At 35.9% G+C, this 23603-nt stretch overlaps 1 long non-coding RNA gene across 1 annotated transcript; it reads right to left on the reverse strand.

Moving 5' to 3' along the window:
* Nucleotides 1-5928: 5928 nt before the first annotated feature.
* Nucleotides 5929-23278, reverse strand: LOC307165487. Its single transcript, XR_013822489.1, has 3 exons — nucleotides 23031-23278; nucleotides 7920-8234; nucleotides 5929-6808 (listed from the first exon to the last, which is right to left on the reverse strand). It is a non-coding gene; the product is annotated as an uncharacterized lncRNA (long non-coding RNA).
* Nucleotides 23279-23603: the final 325 nt, after the last annotated feature.

The following is a 23603-nucleotide window of genomic DNA, read 5'->3' on the forward strand; positions in this document are numbered from 1 at the left end:
TGTAGGAATACGATGCCTATCACATATATAAGCTCCTTCAGTATTATCAACAGCTATCGCGTTTCTCAGGAACGAATTACCCTCCTCCATCCCCAGCTCCTCCTCTCGTCCAGTCAGGATTTGGCATTCTGATTCCCCTTTGAATCAGACTAAAATCTCGAATTATGTTGTACATTAAAATCTTGAATTAATGACATCTGCAATACATTCTTGTTGGTTCTGTTCTGTTTACCCTAAGGGGGGGTATTGCTGCTCTCCTTGCTCTTATCCATGCTAGGCTGCATGGATGCACAGGGAGTTCTTGCCCAGAACAGAACCATACCACCAATCCTAACTGTATGCTAATTGTCAATCGTATTTGATAGTGGCCCTGCTAGAATTTCGTTCATCTTCCGAACACAAATGAAGATCTTTTTGATGAAATCTGAGAGCTTTCTGTCCCTCCATTGACAGTCTACGCAACTACCACTTTCAAGCCCCAGAAAAGTAGTAAAGACATCATAAAAGTAATTTTATGAAGCGATGCGAGTGCTTTGTTTGCGCAAAAAACATAATTTACAACTTTATTTACAAATTATTAACTATAGGCTTGAAAGTGGTATTTGTGTAGACTGTCAATGGAGGGACAGAAAGCTCTCAGATTTCATCAAAATTATCTTCATTTGTGCTCCGAAGATGAACGAAAGTCTTACGGGTTTGGAACGACATAATGACAGAATCTTCATTTTTTGGTGAACTATCCCTTTAAGGAAGTAAATAGAGGGCTAATAGCTTAAAGTCAGCTTCAAAATGGACCCTATGGTTTAAATGACCTGTCGATGTTGCTGTAGCCCACAGCTGTTTCACTCCCACACCAGACCTTAGAGTCTCCACTCTCCTGTCATGGTGTGTGCTACATTACCTCTCTGCTAGGGGAATGTAGTGCTTTATTTGGGCCAGGCGCGGCTGCTCCTCATGATTGAGCACTGCAAGGTGTGAATGACCTCCTTCTCACAAGAGCAGGGAGGACGTAAGTGAGGAACCCAAAGTACAGGGGTCTGTCCCACTTACACACTTTTCTCAGATCTCCTTTTAGGATCGGGCGTCTTGGACCATAGACTCCAAATCACAGCTGAGAATGACTTTATAGTCTGATATATAGATGAGCATTTTGACCTAACACTCAAAGCCTGTTATGGAACATTAATTATTTGATCAGATCTGTTTAGGCTAACTCATCCAAGATCAGATTTAGTCAGATTTTTTCTATATTATAAGTTTCTGACTTGATAAATCGTCACCTTGGATAGAAATGATAGTTTAGAAAGTATAGAAATTATAAGATTCTATCTGACATTTTTGTCCAAATGGAGTTATTCACATATTCTTATTCTATGACAACTTTATGTGGTTTAAAAAAAAAAAAAAAGTTGGTGTACATTTTGGGATTCTTTATTTAAAAAAAAAAAAAAGAAAAAGTTCTATCTACAAAGTCGAATGGAATGCAAAAACTTTGAAGCTCAATATCTCAAAACCATCCAGAAATCAGAAAGAACCTTATAATTCCAAGGTGGGGAAATGTATCGACAGTTTTTTATTTTACTTTTTATTTATTTATTGTTTAACAAAAGTAAGACATATTGCCTTGCGTCTAGCTGCAATATAAAACATTTAGGTTTTTATGTATTTATTTTATTTCAGTTCATGTTTATTTTAGAATTTTTAGCAAACATTTTTTTATGGTTTTAGTTTTATTATATCCCTGATCCAAACCTTTATGACTTTTTTGCATCTTTTTACATCTTAGAAAAAAAAACAAGTTTGGAAGGACATGATGGTGAGTAAATGACGACAGAATTGTAATTTCAGGGTGAACTGTCCCTTTAAGTCTCTGTTGTCCATACTGAGTGCTTTTCCCACTGGGCCCTGTTAAGGGGACTCACATCCCTCCCCACTGCAAAATCAATTGACTTCGTGTTAATTGCTCTTCTCAACATGATGTCTGCCCTCTGGCCATAAAAAGATCACAGTTCTCCCACATGTCTGGCGGGCCATCTTCACACAGCTCTTTTGAGAGAAACTGTCTTCAGTGAGGTTTCACTCTGTGTTTCTTGAGGGGGAAAATCAATCTGAAGGCCTCCTGTGTAGTTAAACTGGTAACAGAAGGACAGAGGAGTCAATGTTAGATAATTCTCTCATATGCAAGGCTCTATTGAATGTAACGAAGGAAAAAAGAATCACTGGTCATGTTGCTTAAAAAGTCAGTAAGTGTTGTTTTGGATCGGCCACATTCAGTTTCTTTCAGTCTGCTCTCTCTCTGGTTTTTAAAGGGATAGTTTACCACCCCAGAAAAAAATTCTGTCATTATTTACTCTGATGTTGTTCCAAACCTTGTTCTGCTGAGGCACATCTTATAACTAGATTACTACAGTCCATGGAGTGCATGTTGTTTGAGCCTCAGTGTTGCAAGTGAAATATCTTTATTTGTTTCATGCAGAAGAAAGAAAATCATTTGGGATTGGAACGACATGAAGTTGAGTAAATCATGACAGAATTTTCATTTTTTGGATGAACATCACTAAGTAACTGCTTTTCTTGGCCTGCAATGCAGTATGAATGACACCGCACCAAGGGACTTTATGTACGGTAGTCTCTTTAAAACTGAACATATGGAAGCTTTACGGCCATGGTGTTAACTGCAATATGGCATTGAGATCTGCATTAAGAACAGCATGGGATACAGAAAAGATAAAGACAAATTTAGTGCGACTTTGGGTCCCAAATGACACTTTGTAAAAATAAAATACAAAAAAACTTTTGGAGAGCATTGAGTGTGTGACTCAGTGTGTGTGTGTGTGCTGTAAAGGGGAACTCCGATCTGTCCAGGCATGCCTCCAGCACTCTCTCTTTCCCATATAATGACTCATAGAAACGTGTTGTTTAAAGTAGGGGAATTCTGCCCTGGTCTGGCTGCCCTGCACTTTGGGGGCTAATGTGAGACAATGGCTCATGGAAAGCTTTTGCTAAGAAGCGCTAGCCGATGAGAGCCTAAAACAGTCCCGCTGCAGTGTTTTTGGCGTATCGCACTGGAATGACATTTGGCAATAATCTGTTTGTCAGTCTAAACGCAGAGCAGAAACAGATTCCAACTAGGCATTTCAGGTTCTCTGTAACTGATGGAAAAACAGATTGCAGTGTTGAGAAATTTTCTATGTTCTGGCTTTGCCAAACCCGCCAATAGGGGAGCAGACTTCAACTGTTGCTGGGCAACTGTGCCAGTCCTGCCTGAAGAGAGTGCCAAGCTTAGAGAGAGCTGTGTGTGGAGCCATGTGGGTCGTGTTAGCACTGGCATTCCTGTTCATCTAGCTCATCTACTGCCACCAAGACTAAGAAGATCACTCGGCTCTGGATGTCTCCTGAGATGGCGCTGATGCTGCCTCGGTCTAAGTGACTTGAATATCTTCTGACACATGCCATGACCCCAAACGATGTCTATTCAATCTAAAGCATTTAATCAGATTAATATGCAAAGCAAATTCAGTCATGCACAGTAGACAGTGTGCCTGGAGCAACCTTATGAGGGCGCAGGTGGAAACCAAAGAGGTTTATGAAACTTTGAGAGAGCTATCTGTTAGCATTTCCATTCACCACAATGGCAGTTGCTCAACTTGCACAGAGAAGCCAGTTTCACACTTTAATGAGCCCACCAAAAACCTACTATAACAGAATACTTGAAAGGCCGTGGAGAAAGTTACTTTTTATCTATCAGCTGAGACTAACTGAACCGTGCTAACCAGCCGTGGTGGGAAAAACAATTTGAAAGTAATTTTACGGACCACACTCAAAGTAGGACTTAAAATACCGCATTTGGAGCTCTCGGTAACTTGAACTGGCTTGCTAACAGGGCTCACAGTGCTATGTTTGTAACCACAGAAAACAGAAAGTCATCACATGTGAATTTCAGGTATGAGAAGAGCAAATGTTTTGGAAGGGCTGAAAAACTGCTTTGGCTTATAGTCTTGAAAAGAAGAATGATGTCAGTGTAAATACATTGTTGACTCTAGATTTGAGCTGCTTCCTGAAAATCCAGGATAATCGCAGAATGTCGGAAACAATCTTTCATGAAGGAAGCCATACAAACAAACAAACAATAAATAATACATTGGCATTATTTTGATATATTTAATCCGTCGTTGCTGAATAAATGTATTAATTTATTTTGTAAATATATATATATATATATATATATATAGTCAATGCAATAGGCAGCATAAAATAAAATGATAATGTTAAGGACAGATACTGTGCATGAGAGAAATTTGATAAAAAATTATAAAATGTAAGGATTTTGTAAAAATATGATCATGAATGTATGTTTTTCCATTACTTTTACTCTTTAAAATAATTTAACCAATTTCAATTTCATTTTTTAAAGGTAGAGTAGGGAATTTCGGAGAGGCTAGAAAAAGCAAGCTAGCTTAGAAAGCATAAGATCCCACCCTCCCCCTTAGAGCAACTCCAAAACACATTAACACAGCAGAGTCTGCAAAGCGTCACGAGAGACGGCGTTAAACTACCTCATGTCCCTAAGCACATAACATTACAATAATAATCATTGTAAACGACTTACAGAGCTCTTGTACCACCTGACTGCTGCAGATTCATTTCGGCGTTGATAGTGTTTCCAGAGAAACACATCAATTCAAGTCTGAGGACGTGAACAGCTCCAGGTTGTCCCGAGAACATCACGGGTTGCCATCTTGTAATTACAGTTACGATATGGCGTGAACACAGTATAAACTCGTTGGTTTGGTTCAGGAGGAACTTTAAAAGGCGGCTGCTTTTTGTTTGTAGTCCTCGCTGACTGTCTGTCCAAAACTCTGCACCGAATGCAATGATTGGACAAAAATTATATACATGTTTTAATATTGAAATTGCTATCAGAATGTGAAGAGAGTTTCAACCAGTAGGCATATAACAAAAAAGGCTTTATAAAACAAATTGCCTATAGCCTACCTTTAAGTTACAAGATTCAACTAGGCAAGATTTTTTTTTTTAAATAGTTGAAATGACTTGTACAACCAATTTGATTATATTTGAATATGGCAGCAACTAAACTTAAGTTTTTAAGTTGAATTAGTTGAATTTTTTACAGTGTAAACATGAAATATATTGGAGAGCGAGTTGATATGCAATTGATACATGCTACAGGCCGGACTTGAACCTGTACCACTGTACTCATTATATCACATGGCTCCTTTTATTCTATGACAGCTCATCTGGGATATTTCAGCGGCGTTATTGGTATTCCTCAGGAATTTGAGGAAATGAGTCAGACTTGAAGACCTTGTCATCTTTGTTGTACACCCCGCCCATGCATCCTCCTGTGTCTGGGTTCAAGAGCTCTTGTATCTTCTGGTCAGCAGAGAACAGATGTTTTCCAGGACATCATTGAGTAAACATCTCTTCCTCTACGTCTCCTGTGCCATATACAGGTTGGAGAGTTGTTTGTCGGGAAGGTGCGAAGCCTCCACCTTCATCATACTAGAGACATCCAAGACATTTATCATGGATTTCAAAACTACATAACCGCTGTGCGCTAATGATGCTATTTTGAGACACTGGTAAAAACGTCTACTGCATGATAGCCATCTTAAAATATTGTTCTGGAGTTTGTGCGTGTGTTACTATGAGTGGGAGAAGGTCTCGTTAAGCTCGCTAGGTATGGATGGGACTTTGGGTCAGTAATATGAGTATTTGTCTGACAGTGAAACCTGCAGACATTGTGGCTTAACTACATAAGTCCAATGTTAACATTGGCTCTGAGCTTTGCATTGCCTGAGTGTTTCATCATCATGATTTAAGGCCATTGTCTCTTACTGTCTAGGCTATGGATTTCCCCCATGAGTTTGTCTGTGTGCAACCACCAATGAATAAATTTACTCTATTGCTTGTGATACTATTTTAATGACATTTACAGCATTTGAACAACATACATGTTTGATGTAGCCTAGTATAGCTACAAATGCATTATTTTATTAAGCAAAATCACACAAACACGAGTGCTGTCGTTATAAATATCAGCACAGCAGTAATTCAAACAAGCAGTTGATATCAAGAAACTTAAGCTTTACAGAAACAATCGAATCAGATTGGCCAAGCTTGCACTTGCCTCCACCATTTGTTATTATGAATGTTTCTATTATTTGTATTTTACTTATGTTCAACTTGTAAATAAGAGAAATATACGATAAATATTTCCAATAGCCCAGGGATTGTTCACTGTTTTAGGTTTGCATCTCTGCGCTTGTCCGTGTACTCCAGTTGATGGCGACAAGTTACTTGAGTCATTGAATCATTCATTGAACCGATTCGTTCAAACACTCAGATTCATTGTGTTGATGAGACACGTCGCTCAAATTGATTCTGCTTTCAGTGCTTTGACTTCTTTTGGTTATATGTTCGTTGGCACTTGGCAGAGCGACTGGCAATAATGTGTCTAAAATGTAAGTTACTTAATATTAACTCAGTTTTTGTTTGTTTTAACCATTGTATAAAAAGCAATATCAATAATATGTAATATCACATAGGCCTAACGTTAGGTGTGGGTATGAACCTTTTGAAACTCAACAGCCTCGCTTGGCTTCAGAAGAACATTTCCTGTTAGTTAACTTGGTATGTCAGCGTTGTGATTTATCTCCAGCTATATGGAGGCATGATTAGTTTTTGTCTTTTGTTACTGATAGTCCTGTTGATTTACACCGGAGCTCCGTGCCTCAGGCCTGGCCTCCCAAAGCATCGTCTCGTTAAATCAGCCTGTTCTCCATCACTGTAATATATACGAGATGAGGATGTAAATAATTAGAGTAACTTATACATCGTAATCCCCTCTAAAAGGGTGAAATTGAGTGTGACAGTGTGTATATATTTGCGTTCCCCCTCATGCTTACAGTTCATATCTCACCAACAGGATAGCATCAGCTCGACCTTTAATTGTACAAAAGAGTCCAAAAAGCAGTGCTGTTTTCGTTGATTAATACATTTAATGGAAAGAATGTGTAATATATATATATATATATATATATATATATATGAATTGATGCCTTGGGAGCTAAAAAAGAAACATTTAAAAAAAATGTTAACTAAAATGACAAGCACAAAACCAAATTACCAAAACTAAAAGCCAATTCAAAATATTAATACTATAGAATATAAATAATACTAAAACAACACTGTTCCAAAGTCTTAAGACCACATTGAAAATCAGAGATTTAAAATTTAATTTAAACCTGGAAATAAACAGTTTTCATATTTAAAAAAAAAATCATCATCATCATAGAATTTACATACATGATGTAAGTAAATGGGACTTATTTGATTATGCAATATTTAATTCAGTATTAAGATTGCTAGATCACTACTGAAGCAAATTAGTTACATTATTCACTTGACTCTTTGTACAGACAGTCAGATGTTCTTCCATTTAAGCTCAAGATACTCTGTTGGAGAACTTGTGGAGTTTAAAACTTGTGTCATTAAAGTTGGCATGAGATGGAAATTCACCCCATCTATTTTCTAAATGCATGTTATTGATCTTACTGTGAATGATTAGTAGAAGCATATTTGCATCTTTTTTATTTTGCAAATGTTTAATCATGTGGTAACATATGCCTCTATCTTACTGCAAGCTCACATTCAGCAGATCTGCCTCCATCCAAACAACAACTGATTGACTGAACCAAGTCCTAGCCATAAAAAAAAAAGTCACAATACGGAAGAAAAGATTTGCTGTGACTTTAAAGCAAAAGAGGACAAAGCAAATTGTGTTATTTTCAATGTTTTACTCAAATTGTTATGCTGATAATATAATTTGTCATTCGAATTTTCACCATTAGTCACCGACTTTTCAACCACGTTTTGGATCCATGTTTCATATTCACCTTGGAGACAAGTGGGTTTTCTGTCGTTTCTCTGGCCTCATTTTACTCCCCGTGGCCTTTGTTCTCCTCATCCAGACGCCTCTCTGTTTGAAATGTTTTTGGAGAGACCTGGCCCTCTCCCTATACGACTCCTCCATCCACGAAAACCTCCAGAGCGGAGTAACACTGCACAATCTCCCGGTCATCCTTAAATCATCCCTGGAATGTAATCTTAACAGAGTATTAATGGTCTCTCTTTTAAGCAGGGCCAGGACGGCTTCGTTAATGCACGGTGGCCTGTAGAAATGCTCCTCTCGGGCCTGACGCAGATGAGTGCTGCACAAAAGACAGGAAACAGTCTGAATAAAAACGTCTAATATAGATTTTAAATGTGAAGATTCATTGATGATTATGTATTGAGAAGATTTGTTTTCAGTGCTGGATGTCTGAACACATCCGCTTGTTTTCTCCCCCATTCTGATCATTTAATAACATCTATTTTGAGTGCTACACCTGTGAAACAGAGTATTTGGCATTTTTACAGCATGTGCTGGTATTGATGATGTTATATGGCTGGTGTGCACATGCGTCTGTGTTTGTGTTACAGCAATACGTCTCTCTCTGCATCTGTGTGCTATTGTGTGTTTGTCAGCTGTTGTGTCAGGCCATGCCCAGTTCTCCTCTCTGATTGGAGAGCAGCAGAGCCTCTCAGCGTTCCCGTGAGTAATGCTGGGCCGCTGATCCAGGGTGTGTCGACCCGCTCGTGTCCCTGCAGCTTACTGACTGACAAACCCACTCCAGCTCTCAGCCCACTGCTCACCAAACTCTTCAGCTTCACACAAGCACATGGTTATAGTTATTCGCTACAATTCCGTCCATTTCAGATAGCGAAAACCTGAATATTGCAAACATAATTTGTGATTATTTGTAGCACTTACATAACAAGACTTCCATAACTCTATCATTTAATCACCTCAGGCGAGTGTATACTTTTTTTTATGTGTAAAAAATATGCAACTCAATACAAATTAAATAATTACTAGATATTGTTTGAATTTTTTATTTGATTTTTTTATTTTTAGCTTTGGTGCAGTGATTTTTACACCATACTAAAGGCTCTGTATGACAACGTACACTATAACATTCAAAAGTTTGGGGTCAACTTTGACCTTAATAAACAACTTTATGATAAGGATATATATATATATATATTAGGGCTGGGCATCCAAAATAAAAGTTTGTTTTTACATAATATATGTGTGTGTGCGGTGTATAATTATTTTCTATATATAAATACACACACATGCATGTATATATTTAAGAAATATTTGCATGTATATACTGTGTATATATATATATAATTTATATTATATATAAATATTTTATATATAAATAACACATTTTTCTTAAATATATACAGTGCAATGCATAAGTGAATACACCCATGCTAAAGTTGACTAAAAAGAGGAATAAAAAATCATATTTTGGAAATTGAACTTAATGCCTTAATTTTAAAAATTAGGAAAAATCCAACCTTTTAGGACACCAATTTTATTTGTGAATGAATAATGTATCGTAAATAAATAAATGTTCTTCCTTAAAATACAGGGTGCATAAGTTTGGACACCCCTATGTTAAATTCCCATAGAGGCAGGCAGATTTTAATTTTTAAAGGCCAGTTACTTCATGGATCCAGGATACTATGCATCCTGATAAAGTTCCCTTGGCCTTTGGAATTAAAATAGCCCCACATCATCACATAGCCTTCACCATACCTAGAGATTGGCATGGAGTACTTTCCATAAGATCATCTCTCAATGCAAATCAAACTAGCTATTAGGCTAACTGAAATAAAACCATGCCAATCTCTAGGTATGGTGAAGGCTATGTGATGATGTGGGGCTATTTTAATTCCAAAGGCCAGGGGAACTTTATCAGGATGCATAGTATCCTAAAAATGAATAAAAAAAAAAAAACTTAAAAATACAAATCTGCCTGCCTCTATGGGAATTTAACATAGGGGTGTACTCACTTATGCACCATGTATTTTAAGGAAGAACATTTATTTATTTACGATACATTATTCATTCACAAAGAAAATTGGTGTCCTTAAAGGTAGGATTTTTCCTAATTTTTTAAATTAAGGCATTAAGTTCAATTTCCAAAATATGATTTTTTATTCCTCTTTTTAGTCAACTTTAGCATGGGTGTATTCACTTATGCATTGCACTGTATGCATGTGTGTGTATTTATATATAGAAAATAATTATACTCCATACACACACATATATTATGTAAACACAAACTTTTATTTTGGATGCGATTAATCGCGATTAATTGATCCCCAGAGGGTTGTTTGACAGCCCTAATATATATATATATATATATATATATATATATATATATATATATATATATATCATAGTTTCATCAAGGCTGCATTATTTGATAAAAAAAAATTTCTGTAAAAACAATAGAATGAAGTATTTTCAATTTAAAATGTTTTCTATTTGAATACATGTTAAAATGTAATTTATTCCTGTGATGTCAAAGCTGAATTTTCAGCATCATTACTCCAGTCTTCAGTGTCACATGATCCTTCAGAAATCAGTCTAATATGATGATTTGATGCAAGAAACATTTATTATTATTATCAGTGTTGAAAACAGTTGTGTTGCATAATATTTTTTTAAATATATATATTTGATTTGTCAGGATTCTTTGATGAATAAAAAGTTTAAAAGAACAAATTTTATTTGATAGATAAATCTTTTGTAACATTATTATTACTGTCACTTTTGATCAATTTAATGCATCTTTGTTGAATAAAATATTAACTTCTTAAAAAAAAAAACTGACCATACTTACTTACTTACCCTGAAGTTTTAATGGTATAGTTTCCTTTATTCTTTAGGAAGAGATTCTCCCAGTCTCATTCTTAGGGTCATTGACTCCTGCATAGACTAATGCATGCATGCATTTCTAGGCAATTTCTTATTCAAATGTTTCTGTGGATTCAAATTGCATTACTTAAATATTTTATCGGGATAGGATAAAACAAACCGTCATCTTGATTAAATTAAAAACAGGATGACGACAATCATTGAGCCAATTCTATTTGTAAAAAAGAAGACAGAATAACTATGCAGCTTCAAAGATGGGCTTTTATTGAAATTCATGAGATTGATTCCAATCCATTGTGAGTTAAATAGGAAGTTGATATCCTGACTTGTTGCTTCGGGTGGAAATAAGCAAGCATGTGACTAGTTGTCCCCGTGTAGGCATAAGGGCTGGAGTAAAAAATAAATACCAGAAATACTTCTATTATTTCCTTTAACAGAGCAATAGAAGACATGAGAACATTTCTGAGTAGAAATTAACATCTGGTATGTGCTTTTATATCATCCAGTACATGAATCCACAGGATGTGTGACCTTTAAAGTGCATTCTGTTTCTCAGTTTGTGTGAACAACTTGTATCTGGTCTGGATTATCTATCTAGTTCTCCTGTTTCTGACCTCAGCGCAGGTTCAGGAGGCCTGAGGGATGACATACACTAGAGATGAAGTGTGCAGAAGGACCTCGTTTCTGTATCCCATTAACATCACCTCGTAAAATGCTCCTACACGACATGAGCAAACTGACACCCATATGTTAGCTGGCTCAGCTTTCTGCAGGTATGGCATTTTTGGTTTTCATTTAGCCCTTGGCTCACACAGTGGTGATGGATTGTCAGAAAACGACGTGGTTGCGGGTGTAGGGCATGGCAGAAGAACCTACCCGACCCTCTATCGAGCCATTTGTGCATTTCTGTGTGTTGTTTTGCCCTGGCAGAAGTGGCTGCTCATCTGTGTCTTATATTAGTGTCAGGAAACTCACACCTTAGCAGTGCGTCCATCACATATTTAGAAAATCACTCTGCTAAGGAACTCGAAATAGAAGTAAACTAACTGCATAACAGCTGATGTATTAATTAGGGTTAATTTCGCATCTATTACAAAACATACCCGGTCTTAAATTGCAAATTAACTAACTGCTAATTAAGGTCATCACAATTTTGGCATCTGACAGCACATTTCGACTTCGAATGCTGATGTTAACTTCCATTAGAGAGTCATGGGTTGAATTTCACAAGCAACAGGCTCAGGATAATGTGTGTGTGTGGGTTTTCTCCGTGGCCTCTGTCATAAACACTGACTTGTTAATCCTGTGGGTCAAATCGCTGGGCTGTCGGAGAGGGGTGAGAGATGCTGAGAATACCTGGCTATATTAAGCCGACCCTCTTCATCAAAAACTTCCTCTGTCTCAATTAAAGGCAGAGGAAAAAAATAAAAAAAAGAACATTCTGTCATCATTTACACACACGTCCATGTCATTCCAAATATGAATTACTTACTTTCTTCTGTGATACACAAAAGAAGATATTTTTTGAAAATGTTTATTCTTTTATTAAAAGTCAATGGGTCCAGTGTTATTTTGGACCCCACTGATTTTCATTATTTGTAACAGGACATTTGAAACGTTGCTTTTTTTAAATGGTCCACAGAAAAGGAAAGGTTTGGAATGACATGAAGGTGAGTAAATAATGACATAACCTTAATTTTTGGGTGAACTAACCCTTTAAAGCTACATGTGAGCTCCCAGTGTAATATATATATATATATAATATATATATATTATAATTAGGGCTGTCAAACGATTAATCGTGATTAATCGCATCCAAAATAAAAGTTTGTGTTTACATAATACATGTGTGTACGGTGTATAATTATTTTCTATATATAAATACACACACATGCATATATATTTAAGAAAAATGTGTTATTTATATATAAAATATTTATATATAAATTATATATAATATAAATATATATACACAGTATATACATGCAAATATTTCTTAAATATATACATGCATGTGTGTGTATTTATATATAGAAAATAATTATACACCGTACACACATGTATTATGTAAAAACAAACTTTTATTTTGGATGCGATTAATCGCGATTAATCGTTTGACAGCCCTAATTATAATATAATATATATATATGGGATTCCCTCGAAAATGAGATGTTACATCTCAAGGGGCTATCCTTTCAATAAAATTCAAATATATATATATATATATATTTGTGTTTGGACATTTAAATAACTTAAATTAAGAACATTCATTACTACATTAAAAATGTGTAAATATTTATATTTCAAATAAATGTTCTTCTATTGAACTATTCAACAAAGAATCCTGATTAAAAAAACAAACACACATTTTTTCACAAAAATATTAGCCTAAGCAGCACAACTGGTTTGAACATTGATAAAAAATAATAAATGATTCTTGAGCATCAAATCATCATATTAAAATGATTTCTGAAGGATCAAAAATTCAGCTTTGTTTTAAAATGCATTTAAACAGTTATTTTAAACTTAATTTGAATAATATTGCTGTTTTTACTGTATTTTTGACTAAATAAATGCATCCTTGGTGAGAAGTGACTTCTTTTAATAACAAAAAAATTGGTTACTACAATAAGGTTTCATTTGTTAACATTATTTAACAAAGAACAATACTTCTAATCTACAGCATCTTCTTAATGTTAATTTTTACATTAACTAATACACTTATGTTAACAGATACACCTTTTGATGTTAATAGTTAATGCACTGTGAACTAACCAGAACAGTTGTAATTTTATTAACTAACATTATCAAAGGCTGATAACTGCTGTTGTCCTTCCTCTGCACCTGTGCAGCAGTAGATGTGCTGTGTGGCCTGGAGCTCTCATTTAGTCCATTTAGCATCATCAATTTCTACCAGTCTAGCTGGCCTGGCCCACAATGGGCTAAATTTGGGCACTGGTGCTCCTCTTTATCTCCCTGCAACAAAGATGTCAACTCCCCTGATGTACTCATTCAAAGAGCATTCAGCACAAGTGGGTCAAGCCAGTGGTTGATTCCCTCATCCAGCCTGCACAAGCAAAAGTGTGTTTTGTTTCTTACTAGGGTTATTTAAGGTTGCCTTTCAGTTTGGTAATTGGTTACAGTTTGCGACCACATTTGCCAAAAATTAATCAACACTTTAGCTCCGGTGGCGCAAGAACCCAGCAAATATGTTGCTCCATTAATACTAATTTGTTAAAACAATATTCATTTATTTATTCAACATTAAACAACAATTGTTTATTATTGATTAAGTGTAGCATTGTCATTATTTTGTTTGTCAAGAGAATGTGAGGTCTTCATTTATAAAACTATTATCTTAATATTGATATTATGATATTTACTACATATGTGTAAATAAAACACATTTGTGACATGCTAATATACACAGTGATTGCGAAATGAATGCTTTTTGTGAACCAAAAAGGCTTTTAAAACAGTCTAGGTCATGACAAGTGTCACCATATGTCAACAGTCCATTAATCTGTGGCCTGTAGTTCACAAATGCATTCAAAACAAATGGACATTATTTCTAGCAGAAGTAAGAGCTCTAGCTGTACACACTGGAGAAGTGTGTGTGTGTGTGTTTTTCTGTTTTTTTTTTGGGAAAAATCCTGTTTACCACTAGGCTAGACTCATTAAACATGATGTTGAGGAAGGGTAAACGGCCCCCTGTTATTTTGGAGCGGTCAGTTGTGTACACTAGAGCGCTGGGTGAACTACATGAAACAGTAATTCTCTGCCAAATGTGGAAGAGCATGGTTTGGGCAAGAAAACTCCATTTATACTTAGTTTAAGCATTGTAGACATGATGAACATGGTCCTTGTATTTTTTAAATCTCTTAAACATTTCGGCACTGATTCAAGCAGTGAAAAGGCACGTTGTTTGGCATTTAGGACAAGCATCGTTCATTGCAATGAAAGAAACGTATTTGTTAACTTTAAGAAACTGAGGGGTCATGACTTTTAAACTAAAAAAAATGTATAACTTTTTTATAAAAAAAAAACCTAGATGAGTAAAGTTCGTAAACAAGTTGCGAATAAGTTGGCTTGAGAAAGAAAGTTTGAAGTAGTTTTAACAGATTTTTAAGGTTTTAAGTTTACAGGTTTTAAGTTCAAAATAGTTATCGATAAACTTAGAAAACTAACAATAACATAAAATCCAAAATAAACAATAAAATCAAATCCAAACCAAAACAGACACTTCTCAGCATCATACTGTATTTGACAATAAAACATCTGCCTCAGATTAAATAAATGTAACACACCTGTCTGTTAAGATTCGCTGATTCTGAAATAAATATTTATGCATGCGACTGTCTCAGCAAATACAAGAGATATCAGCAAGAAAAATGTATGTGTGCTGTGGTGCCATTTACAATCTATTGTGGGGTGACATCAGAAAAACAGCTGAAATTGTGAAATTCCCATGATAGGGATGATAATGATTAATTATTTTTTATGTAATTACAACTTACATTTAGGGCATTTAGCAGTGCCATTAAAAACTGCTTTATCTTGACATATGACAATATTGTGGTCAAAAGATGACCAAGATACTTGACTTACAGGCACTTTCATAGATTTTTTTTATCACAGTTTCACAAGAAACTTAAGGCATAATGGATAGTTGAGAATGGTTGAGATAACGGAGACTTTCTGGATTTGCTTGCATGTATCTTCTCTTCTCTGTACATCGGCTGTCCAATTGTAAATGTTTGTAAAAGCAGATGTTTTCAAGCCAACTTTTCACCTGAATTCATCAATTTAACCAATATAAGGTTACACTTTATTTTGGTGGTCCACTTTAGACATTCTACCAACTAGCTTTGCAAACACGTCAACTACTGGAGACTTTACGATTAGGTGTAAGGATTCGGGTTAGTTTAATAAGTTGACATGTAGTTGCAAAGTTACTTATAATTAGTAAAAAGTCTGTTGGGAGACTATCAAAATAAAGTGTTAGCAGATATTAAACACAGTCTAATAATACTCTAATGAGAGTTAGTTAACATGCTGTTGCAAAATTACGTATAGCTATAGAGAATGTCAGACCATAAATAGACAATCGAAAAATAAAGAAGAAATTATTAATACACATTTATGAAAATGTCAATAATTCCATGTAATGTAATTTAACTTATTGGTTACTTTACTTATGTCTGAAACATACATCTTTTAAGAAAAGAAAGTTATTGGATCTCTCTTACAAAAGGAATTTTTATTCCTTGTCTGGGATATGAAAATGCTTTTGGCTGCCCAGATGGATTGGCAATAGACTGACTTTACCACACAGTTGGTTCTTCTTACTCTCCAGTGTGTTTATGACTGCTCATATTGCATATCATTCAGATTGTTACAGGCCCAAGTCTTTACCACATCAGGGATTCGAAAAAGTCCAGTTCAGGAAGTTGTTTTGTCCATTTTTGATCCTTTTAACCCACTGCTAAAAGGTTTGTACCCAGAGAAAAGCATGTCATGGAATTATAGGGTGGACAAAAAGTTTGATAAATACTGTTTTCAAACAAATTTGTGCCTTGTGTAAATTCATAATTTTCCATTTTATAAACAAGAGGTCCAATTTGTGCACAAATTCAACCGCACTCTGTCACATCACTTTCCGTCTTCCTAAACTGATTTGATTTCATTTTGACGCTTTTATGAAAGACACCCTGTCATCTATATGTTTGATTGACCAGACGCTCTTTAGAAACTTTCTCTGCTTGGCAAATGGTAAATAATTTGCATGTGGAATTATAGATATCATAGGGAATATTCATGCCAGATGACAGACTGTGTAAGCATGTCATTCGAATAAAAGATGTTTTGTCTGCTTCTTTAAAAAGCTTATTTTTCATGCCTTGACAGACATGCTAGGAGGGAATACAGAGAAAATTGTTTGCCTTAAACTAAAAATAAATTTGGTGGTATAGAGCACACCACAAGGCTGAAGACCGCTGGCTGGATACGGCTGAATGTGTAATTTGTTTCGTGTTCACAATAGGACTTCAGTTGTTCGTGCATCATATATATCTGTTTTTTGCACATCACTTCTTTTTCTGTGATATCCATACTTCTGCTTTCTCTGTTTCTTACTCGTATCTCGCCACTGCCGTCTCTCTTTTTTCACTTAAACAAACGCGGATTTCTTCACCTCTGCTCATCTTGTTTCTTACATTTGATAGGATCTTTCGTTTCTCCTGGCAGATCTTTCACTGTTCACAAAGTTTTGGCAGAGCTCTAACAGACCACAGGGCATGTTTGCGAATCATTTTAATCACGAGGTGTATGATTTATTCTGGCATTCCCTCTCCTTATTCCATCCAGCAGAGGCTTTAGAGTCTGTGTATCTTGGTTACGTTTGCTTTGCATTAACAATGCTATGTATATACACCCGCACACACTATATAAATATATATAGCCAACAATTTGACAATTACACCTGGGTAAAACTACTACAGTATGTAAATGAAAACTTAAAAGAAGTACTTTGATTGTGGTTAGAGCTTTGGATCAGTTGGAGCTGGACGGTTCCTACAGGCCTGAGGCCTCTTCCTGCTGCGGAGAAGAAAACAACGCTGTGTGTGTAGCAGGCACCAGAAACAACACCACTTTAAACAACTGAGAGGCGGAATTGCTGTGTTCTGTTAAAATACTGGCTTCAGTTTCAGTCAGGATCGTCAAGCACTTTTTGCAGTCCTAGCTCATTTGGTGCTCTATATAGGCAAGATAAGACATGATGACCAAAGTATATATATATATATGTATATATATATATATATATATATATATATGTATGTATAAAAAGTGATCTTGCTAGGAGGAGGGAGGAGGGAGGAGGAGGAGGAGGGAGGGGGGGAGGGGGGGGTCCAGGGTCATGCCCGAGTAAATTTTGATTTTCCCGACCTACACTCAAAAAAATAAGCTGTTGAACAAACTTGATTAAATTAAGGAAAACTTTTCCACGAAAATGAATTACATTTTTCCAACAAAATCTAATTAGTTTGAAATGATTGGATGTAATCTTGTTGTATGAACTTAAATTAATTTAGTCATTCCTGCTAGATAAAGTTTGGTCAGGTTGACTACATTTAATTTTTGCCCTGCTTAAAATCGGCAACATTATAATTTTAACTAATTTGACTCTACAGTTATTTCCAATGATAGAAGCTACTAGTGCTCAATTTAATTAAAACCACTTTTTACAGAGTAATATTGAATATTACAGGACTGCGAATGAGGTTTAATGCAAGTATACTGAGTGCCCACAGCCCTAAACTAAACACAGTCGCCACTCTTCTGCATAATGGTAACCATAATGGTAACTACAAAATTCAAAAACATTACAGAAAGTCCTCTAAGTTTCTAACATAACTGAATATTAAACACTAACATTAACAACATCTTTCCATTTACAGAAAAACACATAAATTTACCCTCCTAATGCAGTCCCTTGCAAAGCATGCTGGGAACTACAGATCCACTGCCCAGTTAGTTGTCAACAAAAATGATTCATGTAGTTTTAACACAAATTAAGTAAACTTCAGTTTTAAATATATTAGGTTGATTGGACACAATTAAATTAAGTTGTGACAAAATATTAAACAATTGTTTTACTTTTGCTTATTTTAATTAATTAAATTTAACAAGAGGCAAAAATTCATTTTTTGAGTGTACACGAGCATTTTAAGGTGTTTGAATGCAAAAAACCTAATAAAAAATTGGATAACAGTAGCTTTAAAAGCATGTCAGTGAGCAGTATAAATTACAAAATACAATCACATAGCCTATTCGAAACAGGAATGGCCTTAAATGAGAAATGTTTCAAGGATTATTTTGCAGATGTTACATTTCAATTTGCAGATGTGTCCAGAGGCATATGTGAGCAATTAGTATGAGCATTGAGCATCAACGGTCAGTTTCCGCAACTTTTTTCTTTCCTAAATGAATCAATGTTTTTGGACTATGCTGACTATGAAGCGTCGCGCTGGAATTTATTTCTGAAAATGGTATGTGTATCATCACCACACAAAATTATCACGCGAACTTAGCAGTAACAATTAACTAAATTAAACAAATGCAACAAAGCAGAACGTGAACGAACTGTGAAGCATTCATATCGAAATGGTTTCCAGATAAACAAATTCCTCAGTGCGATTGTGAGTCAGTGTGGCTCAGGAGGTGTGTCTGTGCTGAGTCACCACATCTGTGTCACCTTTCATTTCTCTTCCCCACCCAGTCAGACCACTGCCTCTTCACTCCTCAACAACACACAGCTGCAGTTTTCACTTTTTGTAAAAAGTGAGTGTGATTCATACATGTGTGAACTCTGCATCATAAAATCACATGCATGTCATCGCTTTCCTGTGAGCTTAATCAGTATTACATACTACAGTCACAAAAGTAGATCACAATGTGTGATACTCAAAGGAGATGTCTGAAATCAACATCAGCTTTCATAAGAAGTATCCATGACCTAAATGAGTGAGTGGATGACCTCCATTTCTCTCAAATTAAACAATGACAGAACCAAAACCCTGCTAGTTGGCCCAAAATCTTTTTCTTCTCTGACCTCTGATCAAGTGAGGCCTTCACATGCTGTATGTAACCTGGGTGTGACGTTTGACTCATTACTCAAGCCCATTTCAAGCACTTCATCAAGTCTTCCCATATTTCACCTCCAAACCTTTATTTGTATTTCACTTATCTTTAAAGATGCCGAAATTGTAATCCATGCCTTTATAACCTCACACCTAGATTACTGTAACTCCCTGTACTGTAATTAAACTGTTTAAGCAGTTGATTTTTCCTGAACTCTGCAGCCCATAACACTCCCATTGTCCTCCAAAGGCAGTAGGAACTTCAGGGTCATGGCACCAAAATTCTGGAATACCCCTCAATATCTCTCTAAAATATCAAAACTCAGTTGAAAATCTGAACTGTTATTCAATAATCTTTAAATCCCTCTAATTCTGTACCTGTTCTTGTTTTTATATTAGTTGTTTGTCTTTTTCTTTTGCTCACAGCGCTCGTAATGCGAGACAAGACACAACAAAGACATCAGTCTGCCTTTATTCAGTACATAATCTACCAAATTAAACAAATGGATTGCTATGTACTTATATTTACATTTACATATTACATTTATGCATTTGGCAGACGCTTTTATCCAAAGCGACTTGCATTTCAAAGTACACATTTACATTCTTATCAGTTCTTACATTGTGCTATAATGATATGGAAAAAAACTATACTGACTTTTAAAGCCACTTTTTTGTAGTCATTCAATTCTTTATTTGTCTTCTACAATAATGCAATGTCTTTGAATTATCTTCATTTGGGTTTTTTTTCTCAGACAGCAAGTATTAGTATTGATTGAATAATGCAATTCATTTGCTTAACATTTTAAACCAATTGAGATCATAAATTATTTCAAAGAAAAGAATTGAATGAGCAAAAGCCGTACTCTTTCTATACTTTTTTCTTCTGCTTACAAAGGCTGCATTTATTTGATCAAAAATACAGTAAAAACAGTAATATTGTAAAATATTATTACAATTTAAAATAAATATTTTCTTCCTACATATATTTTAAAATGTAATTTATTCCTGTGATCAAAGCTGAATTTTCAGTATCATTACTCCAGTCTTCAGTGTCACATGATCCTTCAGAAATCATTATAATATGATGATTTGCTGCTTAAAAAAACATTTATTATCATTATTATCAATGTTGAAAACGGTTGTGCTGCTTAATATATATATTTTTTCAGTATTCTTTGATGAATAGAACGTTCAAAAGAACAGCATTTATTTAAAATAGAAATATTTTGTAGCATTATAAATGACTTGATCAATTTAAGTTGCCTGTTTAAATGATTAGTTTCTAAAAAAAAAAAAAAAACACTGACCCCAAACTTTTGATACGGTAGAGTAGATAATATATTGTACATAATGTATATTTCAGTGTGTAAAGTGTCTTAAATATTGCTGTGGTCTTTAATGGCCATGCCTTTCTCTTTGGCTTATTTTTGCACAGGGACGTCCTGACCCAAATCATCTTCTGCTCTCAGCGAAGGGAAATGCTGTGATAATAGTGACGTGCAAATGAGACGTGTGGGACAGCAGGCGATCTCAAAGAGCAGCTCGAGATTCCACAGGCTTACACTCTTAAGAGTGCATGCATCCTCTCGGAGCTGAGTCATTTTCTCTCTCAGCCGCTGTGCAGGCTATTACCTGCCCCTCACTAAAATGAGACCATACAGACCGTTTATTGAGTTTGTCAGTGTGATTTCCATGTGACATTATAATAAGATAAAATGAAGCAGGGCTCAGGCTCAAGCTCAAAAAGCATACAGTGTAACACAATTTAATAGAGAGTTTTGGGAGAATGAATGTGCTCAAACTGATATTGACAACACAACACAAACTCTAAAAAGTCATAACCTCAAGCCAGCGTGTTTACAAGGCTTACATTGACTAGCGGGCTTGACAAAAAGCAGTCCGATTCAGAGCAGAATGAAGTCACGTCTTTGAAAAGAGCTTGATGGTTTGAAAGAGAAAACGGACATTGCATTGCATTAATGAAAGGGTGTATTTACTGAACCGCGTATTAACATAACCCACATATAGTGTTTTGCATTAAGTGACACCACATCTTTTGTCAATCCTTTACAGTCTGTCGCAAATACCTAAATTGCTAAATTAAGAGCCTGCATTTGAAAAGTATTTCACAAGAAGGCTTTCTTTTTCTCTATTCTCCTGTTATGTTAGAGCGCGTATGTGCGTTTAAGCCCTGCTAGGTCATGTCTGTCCACGCAGGGACGCTGAAAATTGCAAGAGCAATAAGGATTTTTAGGGGCATTATGACTGGGTTAATAAAACACAGCTGCCCCTAAAAGTCCCTCATTTTTCTTGCTGCCTTTTGGGTCCTCTTCCTAGACTCACATTTCAACAGCACGGAGCCGGCTTTCAATCCGGCGGCTGGGTGTTGGTGAGAGCCCTTTCCCTCCCCTGAGGAAGCGCAGACATGGGGCTGCTGTATCGCGTCCCTGCGCTTCTGCCGGCTGGAAGCGAGCAAGACCCTGTTTGTCAGCCGTCCAACAAGTGAAAAGTTTAAATTAAGAAGAGAGAGAGAGAGAGAGAGGGGAATTTTAACCTCCCTCCTCCCCTCAAGCGTGCATGCCAGGGGTTTATAAATTGCCCTTATAAAAAAGGGGTTTGCTTTGGGATTTAAGTGGGTAGCGGAGAGAGGTGAATGAGTTCAGTGCATTTTGGAGCGGGATTCTTTCCTATTCGGATTGGTATTTCTGTGTTTATACATGCACTACAAACATGCCCATTAGGCAGCGTGAAGTCCCTTTCAATATTACAGTCACGAGCCACGGAAATGTTTGTGAAGTTAAAGTCTACATACTAGGTTCTAATTCCAACTTGAGTGTCCTATAAGCGTGCTAGTGAAACAAATCACAGTACAATAGACAATAACAATGTGCTCAGTCCAAAATGAGCCACGATGCAATTTAAGCAAAAGCAACAGGAAGCTTTTGGCAAATAGATCCAAACAAACTTTCAGAAGTTTTGAACTTCCAAAAGTGGGATATTAAATAGGGAATCCTTGACAGAACACCTTGAGCAAACTATTTAATGTACTGTAATTCTAGTACAGTAATACTCAAAAGTATTATATTCTAAATAGTACTTCTAAGCAAAATTTTCCCATTTGAATGTATCCCATCAACAGTACATATTTTTTTATTATTATGTACGTGTGTATTATAATATACCTGTTCAGGACAGAAATGTGAGGATGATTACATGAGCCAGAAACTGGGACTTTGTAGGCCAGTTGAGAGTAAATTTAACTACTCACCTTGCCCGCAAAGACCCAACCTCTAACACATTAATGTCTTCAACCCCAAATATACACAGTTTATTATTATACATTCATTATTGATTTAATATATATATATATTTCATGATTAATAGCCTTAAAAATACAAAAAATTCACAAAATTCTAATTTAACGTGGTTAACCTAGCCTGTTTCATTCATTCACTGCTATAATTCATATTGACATAAACCAAAACATATCACATAATCTTGACATTTCATCAGGGATGAAGCAGCACATATTGATGTAGGCTATTTTCTAATCAACAATTAACTAACGTTACAGCAGATTCATTTACCTCGGCTGGACTTCCACTGTTTGAGCGTTGTATCAACCCAGCCTGCTTTTGATTTATGTCCACGGTCATAATCGCACGTATTGACACTCAAACAGTTGTAGAAAAGTTTGTCGATGGTACGGTCCAGTTCTGGTTCTGATTGCTGCCAAAGAAATGAAATAAAGATGCATTCTTCACTAAAGCCAACATAAAAGTTTCTTCCCAGAAGATGTGCGTGTTTTTTTCTGTTGGATGCGCCAAAATTGTATGAATATCCTTGCAAGTTCCCTCCTCGGTAGCGTGGTCATGACTGTCACCGCCGCCTTCTTAAATGATTTACCTGTATTCTGCAGAGCCGCGTGCCATGTGCGACAGACAGCAGCGCGCGGAGATCCCGTGCCGTTCTCAGGCCCTCCCCAAAATGCAATTCTAGGTAGCAGCACATGCATTAATGAATGTCACACTCACCTATTGTTGGTAATCTTGACGGTATGTCTTAAATGCGAAGTGTGTGCGTTGGTGTCGGAAGACATCCTATTAATTTATTTAAAAGGGCAAACATATGCAATGAGTCCCACAGAGAAACAGCAGTTA

This window comes from Squalius cephalus (genome assembly GCF_949319135.1).
Source record: "Squalius cephalus genome assembly, chromosome: 1".
NCBI classification, from domain to species: domain Eukaryota; kingdom Metazoa; phylum Chordata; class Actinopteri; order Cypriniformes; family Leuciscidae; genus Squalius; species Squalius cephalus.